At 44.3% G+C, this 18,502-nt stretch overlaps 1 non-coding gene across 1 annotated transcript; it reads right to left on the bottom strand.

Annotated features, from left to right (window-relative positions):
- Positions 1 to 18,374: 18,374 nt before the first annotated feature.
- Positions 18,375 to 18,447, bottom strand: trnak-cuu (transfer RNA lysine (anticodon CUU)). Its single transcript has one exon. It is a non-coding gene; the product is annotated as a tRNA-Lys (tRNA).
- Positions 18,448 to 18,502: the final 55 nt, after the last annotated feature.

Genomic DNA, 18,502 nt, shown 5'->3' with positions numbered 1-18,502 from the left:
TTGTAAAGGAGGATAAGGTGGCATGGTTTCTTTCTGTAGGGTATGCTCTCCGTAGAACTTCCCATAATCTGGTACGGTAGTGGTCTATGGGCAGTGTTGGGGCCCGCCATCCAAGGTCAGCTGCTGTCATGAGGGCCTCCATGGTTCCGTGGTCGGTGGCTCTTGCTAGAAGTGCTTTCATGTCTCCTAGGCAGAGTTGCAGGCCTGACGTAAGTGTCTGCAGTTGAAGTAGCCACGCTGAAGCTCCTCCATGTAGGCTAGGCATCTGTCCCATCAGTGTTGTGTTGTTAAATCAGTCATTTTCCAGGGCTGGTACTCCACAGTGTGTGCATCACCTGGTGTCGGTCGCAGGGGGTACTGTCCTGCCATCTCCTGCTCTCGCTCTCTTCTATCAGCAATTCTGGAGGACCGACGGAGTGTTTCGGACCCCATTGATTCGGTAACTTTGGTTACTGTTCCTCTCATTATGCCTTCCACACGGTAGGCTCCCTCTCTGTTGTTATCTTGGTTAGCTATTAGCTCCCTGAGTTCCTTAGCTCGAGCTATTGATGATTTCAGCAGCTCCTGCATCTTAGTCACGTTTGGAGCTCCCATCGGAGCTGGGGTGAGCACCATGTCAATTTCTTCTTCGTTTTCGATATCCATGTTCTGATGACAGTCCTCCCTATCCGTCTGATAGAAGTGGTTTGAATCTAATCTTGTTTGTAGGTGTCCTCTGGTTTCAGAGGTGAGAGAGTTCACAGAGGAGCATTGCGGCCTCCGTTCCTGGGGGAGGTCTCCTGCTCCTGGAATCCCAGTTTCGAACTGTTCACATACCATATGGCCAGCCGTTATCCCCAGGGTAATTTCCCCTTTTAACTCCCCTTGGTCTATTCTCAGAACTGGAGCCTGTATTGTGGGAGGTGCCCTGGGCAGGAATGGGTTGTGTGACGGGCTCCGGTGATTTTGTCCCTTTGAGTATGGCTGGGGCTGAACTGCCTCCATTGTCAATTGTGGATATAGTGAGGGAGAAACGGCCACAGGGGGAGCCGTGGGCAAGTTCTCAGGCGGAGCTTTAACATCCCCCGACGCCACAATAGCCACGCACATCATGTCTGGTGTGTTTTTGGGTAGCACCCTCCTACTCTCCTGTATGGCCCATGTACCTATCTTGAGCTCCCCCTCCGCTCTCTCTCTCTCTCTTGTACCTACTTTTTTGAACCTGTGTATCTTGTTTCTCTCCGCCTCACTCGCTTTTGCATGCTCTACTGCGTCCTCTAATTCTGTCTGCATATCTTGGAGTTTCCCCCCTGTAGGGGGTCCTCCGCTAAAATAACCTGCTTGTGTCCATCTTATCCGTAATCCTTTCCACACTTTCTCCACTTTCCCATACTGTTCTTTACCTCCCGCTCTATCAATCATACTCTGATCTAAATATTCATTGAATTTTAGTTTGGGCGTGGTAGCTGCAGACATTTTATCTAGTTCGTCTGATAATGTGTATAATGCGTTATTTAGGTATATTCAATCCTTACTATGTGGTGTTTATTTCTATCGTTGTATGCTTAGATATACTGCTGTACTGGCAATGGCTTATCTCTTCTACCCCCACCCTCGCATACAAAGGGGGTTATCAGTATGTGACGCCCGCCACGTGTCTGTTTCTCTGGTATTTTATTTGAATTTGTTCAGCGATTCGTTTAGGTATTTTCTAAAAATGATTCGGCGATTTCCTTTTGGAACAATATATCAGTGAATATATGCGGTTCTATAACAATTTTCAGAGTAATTCTAGCTCTTTAGGAAATATAGATAGAATTTCTAGACAACTAAGAGTTGTTCAGTGAATTATTTAAATACTTTCTGTAAACAATTCAGCAAATTCCTTTATGAACTTATATCAGTAAATTCGAGCGATTCTATAGCAATTGTCAGAATAATTCTATATCTTTAGGAAATATGGATAGAATAGAAAAACCCAAAAATCAGTGTGTAGCTTTTAGCGTCTGTCAAACAAAGTCTGTACTAAGCTCGGCGGCTTATTTAAATACTTTCTAGAAACAATTCAGAAAGTTCCTTTATGAACTTATATCAGTAAATTCCAGCGATTCTATAGCAATTGTCAGAATAATTTTAAACTTTAGGCAATATCAACAGGAATGAAAAAAAACCGAAAATCAGTATTCCAGCCCGGCTGCTGTCAATCAAAATTGCATGGCCATTCGATACTAAGGTGGCTTTGTGTGCCTAATAGCCCAGTTACGTATCCCAACCTACTCCGCGACAAACGTTTCTTTCAATTTAATTTCCCCCATCTCCAAATCATGGAATGTCAACTCTGGTTCATATTATGTTTATTGTTTGATGTGCAATAGCCACATCATTCCCGATCTCTGTCTTGTGGAAGGCCAAACTTACATATCCTATATCTATTCGACTACACCTCTAACATAACCAATTAAACAGTTTACAACTTATTCAATAGGATCTTTTACATGCAGATTCAGTCGATCTATTAATTAACTAAATCTCTAAACACAACCAATTAAACAGTTTAGAACTTATTCAATAGGAACTTTTACGTGCATACTACACTTCTAAGCCACAACCAATTAAACAGTAAGCACTAATTTAATAGGATCTTTTACATGCATACTACACTTCTAATAATAGGCCAATTGATAAAAAATAAAAATACAAATAAAAAATAAAAACGAGCAAAACAAGATCTCCCCGATCAATGTCTTAGGTTCTTATGTAAAAAATCTGGGCACCGATTCATACTCACGCCCAGTACTTTCTGATCAAAATTTGGTTTAGGCTATAATACAATATGCAGATTTCGATATAACGGGCTCTGCTCACCTTTATATAGAGCGCTCCGATCAGATTTCCTGAGGCAAGATGAATGGCTGGGGAAGTCACTCTTCCGTCTGATTTTTTTAGCCGTGATCAGTCTCGTCCTCTCACACTAACTTATAATAGATCGAATTCAAGAACAACCAAACTCTGCTACCAATTTGTTAGTGTTCAAATACTGGAGAGTTGAGACCAAATCACGGACGCTGGACAGAGTGGATTTCAGTTGTAACAAAAGACAGTTTTAATGAGTCAGAGATATCTTGTCCCGCAGTTTTACGTGCACGGACCTAGTTCACATAACTCGGCAAGGAGCCAGGTGAAAAAGAGGCCTATACAATGGTTACATACATTTTTATACATAGAATAAAGTAGGTGGAGTCTTGTCGTTTCGGTCTTCTTGACTGGTCGGAGGGTTGGAGGCGGGCCTTGCTCTAGCCAGAGCGGGCCCCATTGGTGCACAGCAAAAGTTCTTTGCTCTTGGGACCGGCCAGTTAGAGGGAGATGAGATGTGTGTTTATATAAGGAAGAGGGGGTCAGTCTTATGGCTGGGTGTATGTGTTCTTACGACGGAATGTCTTTGTTTATATGAGCTATGTGTATGAATATTTATATAACAAATCCCCCTCTTCACATCTATTAGACGTGAAAACTATAGCAGAAAGGTGGCGGTTGCAATCGTGGGTATACATAAGGTGGTGCTCCTAACCTTGTCTGGTTTGCATGGTGGGTCTGTAAGTGTAGTGCTACGTTTGGGACGGGAGTGATTGGAGGGAGTGATATCAGGAAAGGAGTTAGGGACATGTGTAGGGGTTGGTGTATGTGATGTGGCAGGGTGAAAAAGTTGTTCAATTAACCATGTGAAAGTCCTAGGGTTACTCCAAATATCAGTAGGAATATCACAAATAAGGGACCAGATATCCCCAGCCTCACCCAGAGAGGGAGAAATTTCCCTCTAACTGGGCGAGGTTCCCTTCTCAGGGGAGGCGGAGTTTGATGCCGCATCACCTGAGGAAGGAGTGTCTTCATTTGGAATCGAATTTAGGCCGCTCAAATCAGCTCTGACTTCAGTCAGTGTTCTAGAAGGAATTGGGGCTGGGGTGCAATGTGTAAGGCGGTGCCAAGGTGTGCCTGATTTACCTTTGACCTGGACTGAGTGTGAAGTAACCTCCTTCACTTCGTACGGTCCAGTCCACCTGGGTTCCAGCCACTTTCTCTTGTGGACTGTAACCCACACCCCGTCACCAACCTTTACCTTCAGTAGTGGCGTGTCCCCCGGCAGCTCCCCCTCCTGGACCTTGTGAACCTGGGTAGAGAGTGCTGCAGAGAGAACCGTCAGTTTTTTCACATAATTAGACATTACAATTTGTTGTACATCAAGGGCGGGCATATGACCTCCCTCCCTTGGTGGACCATGCATGACTCTACCAGTCAGTATCCCATGAGGCACATACTTTAGCTATCTTAGCTTTTGCTTTTGGTTTGACGTTCCACCAGATTTTGGGATTGGGGCCTGTACTTAGATCCAAATCGGTGGGTTATGCCAAATCTTTCTTCCACCTGTCTCAGGTGTTTGTTAAATGTGAGCCATTTGTCAAATTTGATTTGTCTTGGGATGCCATACCTGGGTATTAGTTTGGTTTGTAGCCACTTAAAGACTGACCTAGCATCCTCCCCTTTTGTTATTATTGCCTCTACCCATTTGGAGAACCTATCTACTATGACTAGGAGATAGAGTTTGCCTTTAGATAAATTTTCGGGGCCCATGTCGGTGTAGTCTATACTAATATCCTGAAAACATGCATTAGGTATTACGTATGAGCCCATTGGTGTTTGATATGGTGTCTTTGGGTTGTGTCTGTCACAACCATTGCATTCGTCACAAAATAAATCATCGTCATAAAATAAGTCAGTCATATTTTTTATGTGAGGGTGCCACCAGATGTGCGAGGCCTTTTTGGAGGGTCTTTAGTTTGCCTTCGTGTGTGGGGCCATGTGTTTCTCATAAAAGTTCCGGGTCCATCAGTGTGGCCTGCTTCATGGGCATGGGCTGAGTCTGTATAGATATTCAGTCTTTCCTTTTCCTCTGATGAGGACCTGCGTCAATCCGATGATTTCAGCTAATTTGGCCGATGCTGGTTGAGGGTTAATGGCTGATTGAAGGGTGACATGTGAACCGTCTGGGAGTTGCTGTTTCCTTCTTCTGCCGTGGGTGGTGGGCATTTTTATGGCCAGGGGATGGTTTTCCCAGTCATTCCCTGGAACTGCGGTTGGTTGTATGCGGGTTGCTGATGCATGGGTGTGGGTCCTGGTTGCTGATGTTCGTACTGTTGAGGTCTATTTCCACCCCTTTCCTTCCCATATGGACCTCTCGTAGAGTTCCACTGGCGTTGTTGTGGTGTGAGTGGGTATGGACACTCTCGTGAGTAGTGCCCTGGAGTTCTACAGTTGAAACAAACCCCTCTTTTTGGATGGCCTGGTATCCATTGCGGCTGGTATGCAAATTGTGGTTGCGGGGGATACCAAGGCCCCGGGTTGGCTGGTTGAGGACCGGCCTGCTGTTGAATCATCTGGGAGATAGTCTGGGCCACTATTTGAGAGATGTCTGTTTTGGTGCCTGTCTCCTTCGTTTCTTCCGCCATCATCTGTTTCTTAGGTTTTTCTCCTTGTTGTGCTTCCTTCAATTGGAGTTTCAGGAGTTGTACCTGGAGGGACTGCACCTGGCTCTCAGCACCCCCTCTTTCCTTGTTGTGCTGGGTCACATGGTGGTGCACATGAGTGTTGAATTGGGTCAGAGGAAGTGCAATCAACCCTACCGTTCCTCTGAGTTTGGTTTTAACATCTCCGGGACACCCGTTGACCACCATTTCCTTCCACATGCTGAGTGTGGTATCAGTGTGATCGAATGGTTCTTCGTGGACCGATCTCCATGTGGTCTTAGCCCTGTCCAGGTATGCTGCAGGTTGCTCACCTGGGTTGATTGTAAAGGAGGATAAGGTGGCATGGTTTCTTTCTGTAGGGTATGCTCTCCGTAGAACTTCCCATAATCTGGTACGGAAGTGGTCTATGGGCAGTGTTGGGGCCCGCCATCCAAGGTCAGCTGCTGTCATGAGGGCCTCCATGGTTCCGTGGTCGGTGGCTCTTGCTAGAAGTGCTTTCATGTCTCCTAGGCAGAGTTGCAGGCCTGACGTAAGTGTCTGCAGTTGAAGTAGCCACGCTGAAGCTCCTCCATGTAGGCTAGGCATCTGTCCCATCAGTGTTGTGTTGTTAAATCAGTCATTTTCCAGGGCTGGTACTCCACAGTGTGTGCATCACCTGGTGTCGGTCGCAGGGGGTACTGTCCTGCCATCTCCTGCTCTCGCTCTCTTCTATCAGCAATTCTGGAGGACCGACGGAGTGTTTCGGACCCCATTGATTCGGTAACTTTGGTTACTGTTCCTCTCATTATGCCTTCCACACGGTAGGCTCCCTCTCTGTTGTTATCTTGGTTAGCTATTAGCTCCCTGAGTTCCTTAGCTCGAGCTATTGATGATTTCAGCAGCTCCTGCATCTTAGTCACGTTTGGAGCTCCCATCGGAGCTGGGGTGAGCACCATGTCAATTTCTTCTTCGTTTTCGATATCCATGTTCTGATGACAGTCCTCCCTATCCGTCTGATAGAAGTGGTTTGAATCTAATCTTGTTTGTAGGTGTCCTCTGGTTTCAGAGGTGAGAGAGTTCACAGAGGAGCATTGCGGCCTCCGTTCCTGGGGGAGGTCTCCTGCTCCTGGAATCCCAGTTTCGAACTGTTCACATACCATATGGCCAGCCGTTATCCCCAGGGTAATTTCCCCTTTTAACTCCCCTTGGTCTATTCTCAGAACTGGAGCCTGTATTGTGGGAGGTGCCCTGGGCAGGAATGGGTTGTGTGACGGGCTCCGGTGATTTTGTCCCTTTGAGTATGGCTGGGGCTGAACTGCCTCCATTGTCAATTGTGGATATAGTGAGGGAGAAACGGCCACAGGGGGAGCCGTGGGCAAGTTCTCAGGCGGAGCTTTAACATCCCCCGACGCCACAATAGCCACGCACATCATGTCTGGTGTGTTTTTGGGTAGCACCCTCCTACTCTCCTGTATGGCCCATGTACCTATCTTGAGCTCCCCCTCCGCTCTCTCTCTCTCTCTTGTACCTACTTTTTTGAACCTGTGTATCTTGTTTCTCTCCGCCTCACTCGCTTTTGCATGCTCTACTGCGTCCTCTAATTCTGTCTGCATATCTTGGAGTTTCCCCCCTGTAGGTGGTCCTCCGCTAAAATAACCTGCTTGTGTCCATCTTATCCGTAATCCTTTCCACACTTTCTCCACTTTCCCATACTGTTCTTTACCTCCCGCTCTATCAATCATACTCTGATCTAAATATTCATTGAATTTTAGTTTGGGCGTGGTAGCTGCAGACATTTTATCTAGTTCGTCTGATAATGTGTATAATGCGTTATTTAGGTATATTCAATCCTTACTATGTGGTGTTTATTTCTATCGTTGTATGCTTAGATATACTGCTGTACTGGCAATGGCTTATCTCTTCTACCCCCACCCTCGCATACAAAGGGGGTTATCAGTATGTGACGCCCGCCACGTGTCTGTTTCTCTGGTATTTTATTTGAATTTGTTCAGCGATTCGTTTAGGTATTTTCTAAAAATGATTCGGCGATTTCCTTTTGGAACAATATATCAGTGAATATATGCGGTTCTATAACAATTTTCAGAGTAATTCTAGCTCTTTAGGAAATATAGATAGAATTTCTAGACAACTAAGAGTTGTTCAGTGAATTATTTAAATACTTTCTGTAAACAATTCAGCAAATTCCTTTATGAACTTATATCAGTAAATTCGAGCGATTCTATAGCAATTGTCAGAATAATTCTATATCTTTAGGAAATATGGATAGAATAGAAAAACCCAAAAATCAGTGTGTAGCTTTTAGCGTCTGTCAAACAAAGTCTGTACTAAGCTCGGCGGCTTATTTAAATACTTTCTAGAAACAATTCAGAAAGTTCCTTTATGAACTTATATCAGTAAATTCCAGCGATTCTATAGCAATTGTCAGAATAATTTTAAACTTTAGGCAATATCAACAGGAATGAAAAAAAAACGAAAATCAGTATTCCAGCCCGGCTGCTGTCAATCAAAATTGCATGGCCATTCGATACTAAGGTGGCTTTGTGTGCCTAATAGCCCAGTTACGTATCCCAACCTACTCCGCGACAAACGTTTCTTTCAATTTAATTTCCCCCATCTCCAAATCATGGAATGTCAACTCTGGTTCATATTATGTTTATTGTTTGATGTGCAATAGCCACATCATTCCCGATCTCTGTCTTGTGGAAGGCCAAACTTACATATCCTATATCTATTCGACTACACCTCTAACATAACCAATTAAACAGTTTACAACTTATTCAATAGGATCTTTTACATGCAGATTCAGTCGATCTATTAATTAACTAAATCTCTAAACACAACCAATTAAACAGTTTAGAACTTATTCAATAGGAACTTTTACGTGCATACTACACTTCTAAGCCACAACCAATTAAACAGTAAGCACTAATTTAATAGGATCTTTTACATGCATACTACACTTCTAATAATAGGCCAATTGATAAAAAATAAAAATACAAATAAAAAATAAAAACGAGCAAAACAAGATCTCCCCGATCAATGTCTTAGGTTCTTATGTAAAAAATCTGGGCACCGATTCATACTCACGCCCAGTACTTTCTGATCAAAATTTGGTTTAGGCTATAATACAATATGCAGATTTCGATATAACGGGCTCTGCTCACCTTTATATAGAGCGCTCCGATCAGATTTCCTGAGGCAAGATGAATGGCTGGGGAAGTCACTCTTCCGTCTGATTTTTTTAGCCGTGATCAGTCTCGTCCTCTCACACTAACTTATAATAGATCGAATTCAAGAACAACCAAACTCTGCTACCAATTTGTTAGTGTTCAAATACTGGAGAGTTGAGACCAAATCACGGACGCTGGACAGAGTGGATTTCAGTTGTAACAAAAGACAGTTTTAATGAGTCAGAGATATCTTGTCCCGCAGTTTTACGTGCACGGACCTAGTTCACATAACTCGGCAAGGAGCCAGGTGAAAAAGAGGCCTATACAATGGTTACATACATTTTTATACATAGAATAAAGTAGGTGGAGTCTTGTCGTTTCGGTCTTCTTGACTGGTCGGAGGGTTGGAGGCGGGCCTTGCTCTAGCCAGAGCGGGCCCCATTGGTGCACAGCAAAAGTTCTTTGCTCTTGGGACCGGCCAGTTAGAGGGAGATGAGATGTGTGTTTATATAAGGAAGAGGGGGTCAGTCTTATGGCTGGGTGTATGTGTTCTTACGACGGAATGTCTTTGTTTATATGAGCTATGTGTATGAATATTTATATAACAAATCCCCCTCTTCACATCTATTAGACGTGAAAACTATAGCAGAAAGGTGGCGGTTGCAATCGTGGGTATACATAAGGTGGTGCTACTAACCTTGTCTGGTTTGCATGGTGGGTCTGTAAGTGTAGTGCTACGTTTGGGACGGGAGTGATTGGAGGGAGTGATATCAGGAAAGGAGTTAGGGACATGTGTAGGGGTTGGTGTATGTGATGTGGCAGGGTGAAAAAGTTGTTCAATTAACCATGTGAAAGTCCTAGGGTTACTCCAAATATCAGTAGGAATATCACAAATAAGGGACCAGATATCCCCAGCCTCACCCAGAGAGGGAGAAATTTCCCTCTAACTGGGCGAGGTTCCCTTCTCAGGGGAGGCGGAGTTTGATGCCGCATCACCTGAGGAAGGAGTGTCTTCATTTGGAATCGAATTTAGGCCGCTCAAATCAGCTCTGACTTCAGTCAGTGTTCTAGAAGGAATTGGGGCTGGGGTGCAATGTGTAAGGCGGTGCCAAGGTGTGCCTGATTTACCTTTGACCTGGACTGAGTGTGAAGTAACCTCCTTCACTTCGTACGGTCCAGTCCACCTGGGTTCCAGCCACTTTCTCTTGTGGACTGTAACCCACACCCCGTCACCAACCTTTACCTTCAGTAGTGGCGTGTCCCCCGGCAGCTCCCCCTCCTGGACCTTGTGAACCTGGGTAGAGAGTGCTGCAGAGAGAACCGTCAGTTTTTTCACATAATTAGACATTACAATTTGTTGTACATCAAGGGCGGGCATATGACCTCCCTCCCTTGGTGGACCATGCATGACTCTACCAGTCAGTATCCCATGAGGCACATACTTTAGCTATCTTAGCTTTTGCTTTTGGTTTGACGTTCCACCAGATTTTGGGATTGGGGCCTGTACTTAGATCCAAATCTGTGGGTTATGCCAAATCTTTCTTCCACCTGTCTCAGGTGTTTGTTAAATGTGAGCCATTTGTCAAATTTGATTTGTCTTGGGATGCCATACCTGGGTATTAGTTTGGTTTGTAGCCACTTAAAGACTGACCTAGCATCCTCCCCTTTTGTTATTATTGCCTCTACCCATTTGGAGAACCTATCTACTATGACTAGGAGATTGCCTTTAGATAAATTTTCGGGGCCCATGTCGGTGTAGTCTATACTAATATCCTGAAAACATGCATTAGGTATTACTTATACAGCAGTATACAGCAATTAGATGCGAAGGTTATGAGTTCAAGCCCCACCAGGAGCAAGTATTGTTCTTTCCTGTCTATTTCTTGTCCGGAAAATGATAATTTATTCAAGCCAAATGGCTGCAGGAGTACAATTCATTGGTATGTCATTCAGATGACAGGTCAGAGTGCAGGCAGAGATAGAATACAAATTCATAGCCTTCTGTATCACCAACTATGCAGGGTAGCAAGCCTGCTCGAAATTCCAAGCGGATGGTTGTTTGCGAAGTGAGTTGGTGCTTCGGCAGAGAAAATAATCACCCAACGTGGGGCTCGAACCCACGACCCTGAGATTAAGAGTCTCATATGCTCTACCGACTGAGCTAGCCAGGTACCTCAATGGTGATCTTGACTTGGTTTGAATATCGTACATCCCAGTTTCTGCAAAATATGGTGATCAGTGAGAGTGTTGTTGATGGATCCTGTGGTGCAATCTGTTAGCGTGTTGTACTTATACAGCAGTATACAGCAATTAGATGACAAGGTTATGAGTTCAAGCCCCACCAGGAGCAAGTATTCTTCTTGAAGCCTCTGCCTGTCTATTTCTTGTCCGGAAAATTATAATTTATTCAAGCCATTTAGGAGTACAATTCATTGGTAATAGGTATGTCATTGAGATGACAGGTCAGAGTGCAGGCATAGATAGAATACAAATTCATAGCCTTCTGTATCACCAACTATGCAGGGTGGCAAGCCTGCTCGAAATTCCAAGCGGATGGTTGTTTGCGAAGTGAGTTGGTGCTTCGGCAGAGAAAATAAACACCCAACGTAGGGCTCGAACCCACGACCCTGAGATTAAGAGTCTCATGCTCTACCGACTGAGCTAGCCAGGTACCCCAATGGTGATTTTGAGTTGGTTCGAATATCGTACATCCCAGTTTCTGCAAAATATGGTGATCAGTGCGTGTTGTTGATGGATCCTGTGGTGCAATCTGTTAGCGTGTTGTACTTATACAGCAGTATACAGCAATTAGATGCGAAGGTTATGAGTTCAAGCCCCACCAGGAGCAAGTATTGTTCTTGAAGCCGCTGCCTGTCTATTTCTTGTCCGGAAAATGATAATTTTTCAATCCATTTAGGAGTACAATTCATTGGTAATAGGTATGTCATTCAGATGACAGGTCAGAGTGCAGGCAGAGCTAGAATACAAATTCATAGCCTTCCGTATCACCAACTATGCAGGGTGGCAAGCCTGCTCGAAATTCCAAGCGGATGGTTGTTTGCGAAGTGAGTTGGTGCTTCGGCAGAGAAAATAATCACCCAACGTGGGGCTCGAACCCACGACCCTGAGATTAAGAGTCTCATGCTCTACCGACTGAGCTAGCCAGGTACCTCAATGGTGATCTTGACTTGGTTTGAATATCGTACATCCCAGTTTCTGCAAAATATGGTGATCAGTGAGAGTGATGTTGATGGATCCTGTGGTGCAATCTGTTAGCGTGTTGTACTTATACAGCAGTATACAGCAATTAGATGACAAGGTTATGAGTTCAAGCCCCACCAGGAGCAAGTATTGTTCTTGAAGCCTCTGCCTGTCTATTTCTTGTCCGGAAAATGATAATTTATTCAAGCCATTTAGGAGTACAATTCATTGGTTATAGGTATGTCATTGAGATGACAGGTCAGAGTGCAGGCAGAGATAGAATACAAATTCATAGCCTTCTGTATCACCAACTATGTAGGGTGGCAAGCCTGCTCGAAATTCCAAGCGGATGGTTGTTTGCGAAGTGAGTTGGTGCTTCGGCAGAGAAAATAATCACCCAACGTGGGGCTCGAACCCACGACCCTGAGATTAAGAGTCTCATGCTCTACCGACTGAGCTAGCCAGGTGCCTCAATGGTGATTTTGAGTTGGTTCGAATATCGTACATCCCAGTTTCTGCAAAATATGGTGATCAGTGCGTGTTGTTGATGGATCCTGTGGTGCAATCTGTTAGCGTGTTGTACTTATACAGCAGTATACAGCAATTAGATGCGAAGGTTATGAGTTCAAGCCCCACCAGGAGCAAGTATTCTTCTTGAAGCCTCTGCCTGTCTATTTCTTGTCCGGAAAATGATAATTTATTCAAGCCAAATGGCTGCAGGAGTACAATTCATTGGTATGTCATTCAGATGACAGGTCATAGTGCAGGCAGAGATAGAATACAAATTCATAGCCAACTATGCAGGGTAGCAAGCCTGCTCGAAATTCCAACCGGATGGTTGTTTGCGAAGTGAGTTGGTGCTTCGGCAGAGAAAATAATCACCCAACGTGGGGCTCGAACCCACGACCCTGAGATTAAGAGTCTCATGCTCTACCGACTGAGCTAGCCAGGTACCTCAATGGTGATCTTGACTTGGTTTGAATATCGTACATCCCAGTTTCTGCAAAATATGGTGATCAGTGAGAGTGTTGTTGATGGATCCTGTGGTGCAATCTGTTAGCGTGTTGTACTTATACAGCAGTATACAGCAATTAGATGACAAGGTTATGAGTTCAAGCCCCACCAGGAGCAAGTATTGTTCTTGAAGCCTCTGCCTGTCTATTTCCTGTCCGGAAAATGATAATTTATTCAAGCCATTTAGGAGTACAATTCATTGGTTATAGGTATGTCATTGAGATGACAGGTCAGAGTGCAGGCAGAGATAGAATACAAATTCATAGCCTTCTGTATCACCAACTATGCAGGGTGGCAAGCCTGCTCGAAATTCCAAGCGGATGGTTGTTTGCGAAGTGAGTTGGTGCTTCGGCAGAGAAAATAATCACCCAACGTGGGGCTCGAACCCACGACCCTGTGATTAAGAGTCTCATGCTCTACCGACTGAGCTAGCCAGGTACCTCAATTGTGATATTGACTTGGTTTGAATATCGTACATCCCAGTTTCTGCAAAATATGGTGATCAGTGAGAGTGTTGTTGATGGATCCTGTGGTGCAATCTGTTAGCGTGTTGTACTTATACAGCAGTATACAGCAATTAGATGACAAGGTTATGAGTTCAAGCCCCACCAGGAGCAAGTATTCTTCTTGAAGCCTCTGCCTGTCTATTTCTTGTCCGGAAAATTATAATTTATTCAAGCCATTTAGGAGTACAATTCATTGGTAATAGGTATGTCATTGAGATGACAGGTCAGAGTGCAGGCATAGATAGAATACAAATTCATAGCCTTCTGTATCACCAACTATGCAGGGTGGCAAGCCTGCTCGAAATTCCAAGCGGATGGTTGTTTGCGAAGTGAGTTGGTGCTTCGGCAGAGAAAATAAACACCCAACGTGGGGCTCGAACCCACGACCCTGAGATTAAGAGTCTCATGCTCTACCGACTGAGCTAGCCAGGTACCTCAATGGTGATTTTGAGTTGGTTCGAATATCGTACATCCCAGTTTCTGCAAAATATGGTGATCAGTGCGTGTTGTTGATGGATCCTGTGGTGCAATCTGTTAGCGTGTTGTACTTATACAGCAGTATACAGCAATTAGATGCGAAGGTTATGAGTTCAAGCCCCACCAGGAGCAAGTATTGTTCTTGAAGCCGCTGCCTGTCTATTTCTTGTCCGGAAAATGATAATTTTTCAATCCATTTAGGAGTACAATTCATTAGTAATAGGTATGTCATTCAGATGACAGGTCAGAGTGCAGGCAGAGCTAGAATACAAATTCATAGCCTTCTGTATCACCAACTATGCAGGGTGGCAAGCCTGCTCGAAATTCCAAGCGGATGGTTGTTTGCGAAGTGAGTTGGTGCTTCGGCAGAGAAAATAATCACCCAACGTGGGGCTCGAACCCACGACCCTGAGATTAAGAGTCTCATGCTCTACCGACTGAGCTAGCCAGGTACCTCAATGGTGATCTTGACTTGGTTTGAATATCGTACATCCCAGTTTCTGCAAAATATGGTGATCAGTGAGAGTGTTGTTGATGGATCCTGTGGTGCAATCTGTTAGCGTGTTGTACTTATACAGCAGTATACAGCAATTAGATGACAAGGTTATGAGTTCAAGCCCCACCAGGAGCAAGTATTGTTCTTGAAGCCTCTGCCTGTCTATTTCTTGTCCGGAAAATGATAATTTATTCAAGCCATTTAGGAGTACAATTCATTGGTTATAGGTATGTCATTGAGATGACAGGTCAGAGTGCAGGCAGAGATAGAATACAAATTCATAGCCTTCTGTATCACCAACTATGCAGGGTGGCAAGCCTGCTCGAAATTCCAAGCGGATGGTTGTTTGCGAAGTGAGTTGGTGCTTCGGCAGAGAAAATAATCACCCAACGTGGGGCTCGAACCCACGACCCTGAGATTAAGAGTCTCATGCTCTACCGACTGAGCTAGCCAGGTACCTCAATGGTGATTTTGAGTTGGTTCGAATATCGTACATCCCAGTTTCTGCAAAATATGGTGATCAGTGCGTGTTGTTGATGGATCCTGTGGTGCAATCTGTTAGCGTGTTGTACTTATACAGCAGTATACAGCAATTAGATGACAAGGTTATGAGTTCAAGCCCCACCAGGAGCAAGTATTCTTCTTGAAGCCTCTGCCTGTCTATTTCTTGTCCGGAAAATTATAATTTATTCAAGCCATTTAGGAGTACAATTCATTGGTAATAGGTATGTCATTGAGATGACAGGTCAGAGTGCAGGCATAGATAGAATACAAATTCATAGCCTTCTGTATCACCAACTATGCAGGGTGGCAAGCCTGCTCGAAATTCCAAGCGGATGGTTGTTTGCGAAGTGAGTTGGTGCTTCGGCAGAGAAAATAAACACCCAACGTGGGGCTCGAACCCACGACCCTGAGATTAAGAGTCTCATGCTCTACCGACTGAGCTAGCCAGGTACCTCAATGGTGATTTTGAGTTGGTTCGAATATCGTACATCCCAGTTTCTGCAAAATATGGTGATCAGTGCGTGTTGTTGATGGATCCTGTGGTGCAATCTGTTAGCGTGTTGTACTTATACAGCAGTATACAGCAATTAGATGCGAAGGTTATGAGTTCAAGCCCCACCAGGAGCAAGTATTGTTCTTGAAGCCGCTGCCTGTCTATTTCTTGTCCGGAAAATGATAATTTTTCAATCCATTTAGGAGTACAATTCATTGGTAATAGGTATGTCATTCAGATGACAGGTCAGAGTGCAGGCAGAGCTAGAATACAAATTCATAGCCTTCTGTATCACCAACTATGCAGGGTGGCAAGCCTGCTCGAAATTCCAAGCGGATGGTTGTTTGCGAAGTGAGTTGGTGCTTCGGCAGAGAAAATAATCACCCAACGTGGGGCTCGAACCCACAACCCTGAGATTAAGAGTCTCATGCTCTACCGACTGAGCTAGCCAGGTACCTCAATGGTGATCTTGACTTGGTTTGAATATCGTACATCCCAGTTTCTGCAAAATATGGTGAGTTGGTGCTTCGGTAGAGAAAATAATCACCTAACGTGGGGCTCACGACCCTGAGATTAAGAGTCTCATGCTCTACCGACTGAGCTAGCCAGGTACCTCAATGGTGATCTTGACTTGGTTTGAATATCGTACATCCCAGTTTCTGCAAAATATGGTGATCAGTGAGTGTTGTTGATGGATCCTGTGGTGCAATCTGCTAGCGTGTTGTACTTATACAGCAGTATACAGCAATTAGATGACAAGGTTATGAGTTCAAGCCCCACCAGGAGCAAGTATTGTTCTTGAAGCCTCTTCCTGTCTATTTCTTGTCCGGAAAATGATAATTTATTCAAGCCATTTAGGAGTACAATTCTTGGTAATAGGTATGTCATTCAGTTGACAGGTCAGAGTGCAGGCAGAGATAGAATACAAATTCATAGCCTTCTGTATCACCAACTATGCAGGGTGGCAAGCCTGCTCGAAATTCCAAGCGGATGGTTGTTTGCGAAGTGAGTTGGTGCTTCGGCAGAGAAAATAATTACCTAACGTGGGGCTCACGACCCTGAGATTAAGATTCTCATGCTCTACCGACTGAGCTAGCCAGGTACCTCAATGGTGATCTTGACTTGGTTTGAATATCGTACATCCCAGTTTCTGCAAAATATGGTGATCAGTGAGTGTTGTTGATGGATCCTGTGGTGCATTCTGTTAGCGTGTTGTACTTATACAGCAGTATACAGCAATTAGATGACAAGGTTATGAGTTCAAGCCCCACTAGGAGCAAGTATTGTTCTTGAAGCCTCTACCTGTCTATTTCTTGTCCGGAAAATGATAATTTATTCAAGCCATTTAGGAGTACAATTCATTGGTAATAGGTATGTCATTCAGATGACAGGTCAGAGTGCCGGCAGAGCTAGAATACAAATTCATAGCCTTCTGTATCACCAACCATGCAGTGGCAAGCCTGTTCGAAATTCCAAGCGGATGGTTGTTTGCGAAGTGAGTTGGTGCTTCGGCAGAGAAAATAATCACCAAACGTGGGGCTCGAACCCACGACCCTGAGATTAAGAGTCTCATGCTCTACCGACTGAGCTAGCCAGGTACCTGAATAGTATTTTTGACTTGGTACGAATATCGTACATCCCAGTTTCTGCAAAATATGGTGATCAGTGAGTGTTGTTGATGGATCCTGTGGTGCATTCTGTTAGCGTGTTGTACTTATACAGCAGTATACAGCAATTAGATGACAAGGTTATGAGTTCAAGCCCCACTAGGAGCAAGTATTGTTCTTGAAGCCTCTTCCTGTCTATTTCTTGTCCGGAAAATGATAATTTATTCAAGCCATTTAGGAGTACAATTCATTGGTAATAGGTATGTCATTCAGATGACAGGTCAGAGTGCCGGCAGAGCTAGAATACAAATTCATAGCCTTCTGCATCACCAACCATGCAGTGGCAAGCCTGTTCGAAATTCCAAGCGGATGGTTGTTTGCGAAGTGAGTTGGTGCTTCGGCAGAGAAAATAATCACCAAACGTGGGGCTCGAACCCACGACCCTGAGATTAAGAGTCTCATGCTCTACCGACTGAGCTAGCCAGGTACCTGAATAGTATTTTTGACTTGGTACGAATATCGTACAGCCCAGTTTCTGCAAAATATGGTGATCAGTGAGTGTTGTTGATGGATCCTGTGGTGCAATCTGTTAGCGTGTTGTACTTATACAGCAGTATACAGCAATTAGATGACAAGGTTATGAGTTCAAGCCCCACTAGGAGCAAGTATTGTTCTTGAAGCCTCTTCCTGTCTATTTCTTGTCCGGAAAATGATAATTTATTCAAGCCATTTAGGAGTACAATTCATTGGTAATAGGTATGTCATTCAGATGACAGGTCAGAGTGCCGGCAGAGCTAGAATACAAATTCATAGCCTTCTGCATCACCAACCATGCAGTGGCAAGCCTGTTCGAAATTCCAAGCGGATGGTTGTTTGCGAAGTGAGTTGGTGCTTCGGCAGAGAAAATAATCACCAAACGTGGGGCTCGAACCCACGACCCTGAGATTAAGAGTCTCATGCTCTACCGACTGAGCTAGCCAGGTACCTGAATAGTATTTTTGACTTGGTACGAATATCGTACAGCCCAGTTTCTGCAAAATATGGTGATCAGTGAGTGTTGTTGATGGATCCTGTGGTGCAATCTGTTAGCGTGTTGTACTTATACAGCAGTATACAGCAATTAGATGACAAGGTTATGAGTTCAAGCCCCACCAGGAGCAAGTATTGTTCTTGAAGCCTCTTCCTGTCTATTTCTTGTCCGGAAAATGATAATTTATTCAAGCCATTTAGGAGTACAATTCATTGGTAATAGGTATGTCATTCAGATGACAGGTCAGAGTGCAGGCAGAGATAGAATACAAATTCATAGCCTTCTGTATCACCAACTATGCAGGGTGGCAAGCCTGCTCGAAATTCCAAGCGGATGGTTGTTTGCAAAGTGAGTTGGTGCTTCGGCAGAGAAAATAATCACCTAACGTGGGGCTCGAACCCACGACCCTGAGATTAAGAGTCTCATGCTCTACCGACTGAGCTAGCCAGGTGCCTCAGTAGTATTTTTGACTTGGTATGAATATCATACAGCCCAGTTTCTGCAAA

The sequence above is a fragment of the Oncorhynchus mykiss genome, chromosome 3, assembly GCF_057628025.1.
Source record: "Oncorhynchus mykiss isolate SJ-2025 chromosome 3, ASM5762802v1, whole genome shotgun sequence".
Taxonomy (NCBI): domain Eukaryota; kingdom Metazoa; phylum Chordata; class Actinopteri; order Salmoniformes; family Salmonidae; genus Oncorhynchus; species Oncorhynchus mykiss.
This window is presented reverse-complemented; position numbering and strand designations above follow the sequence as displayed.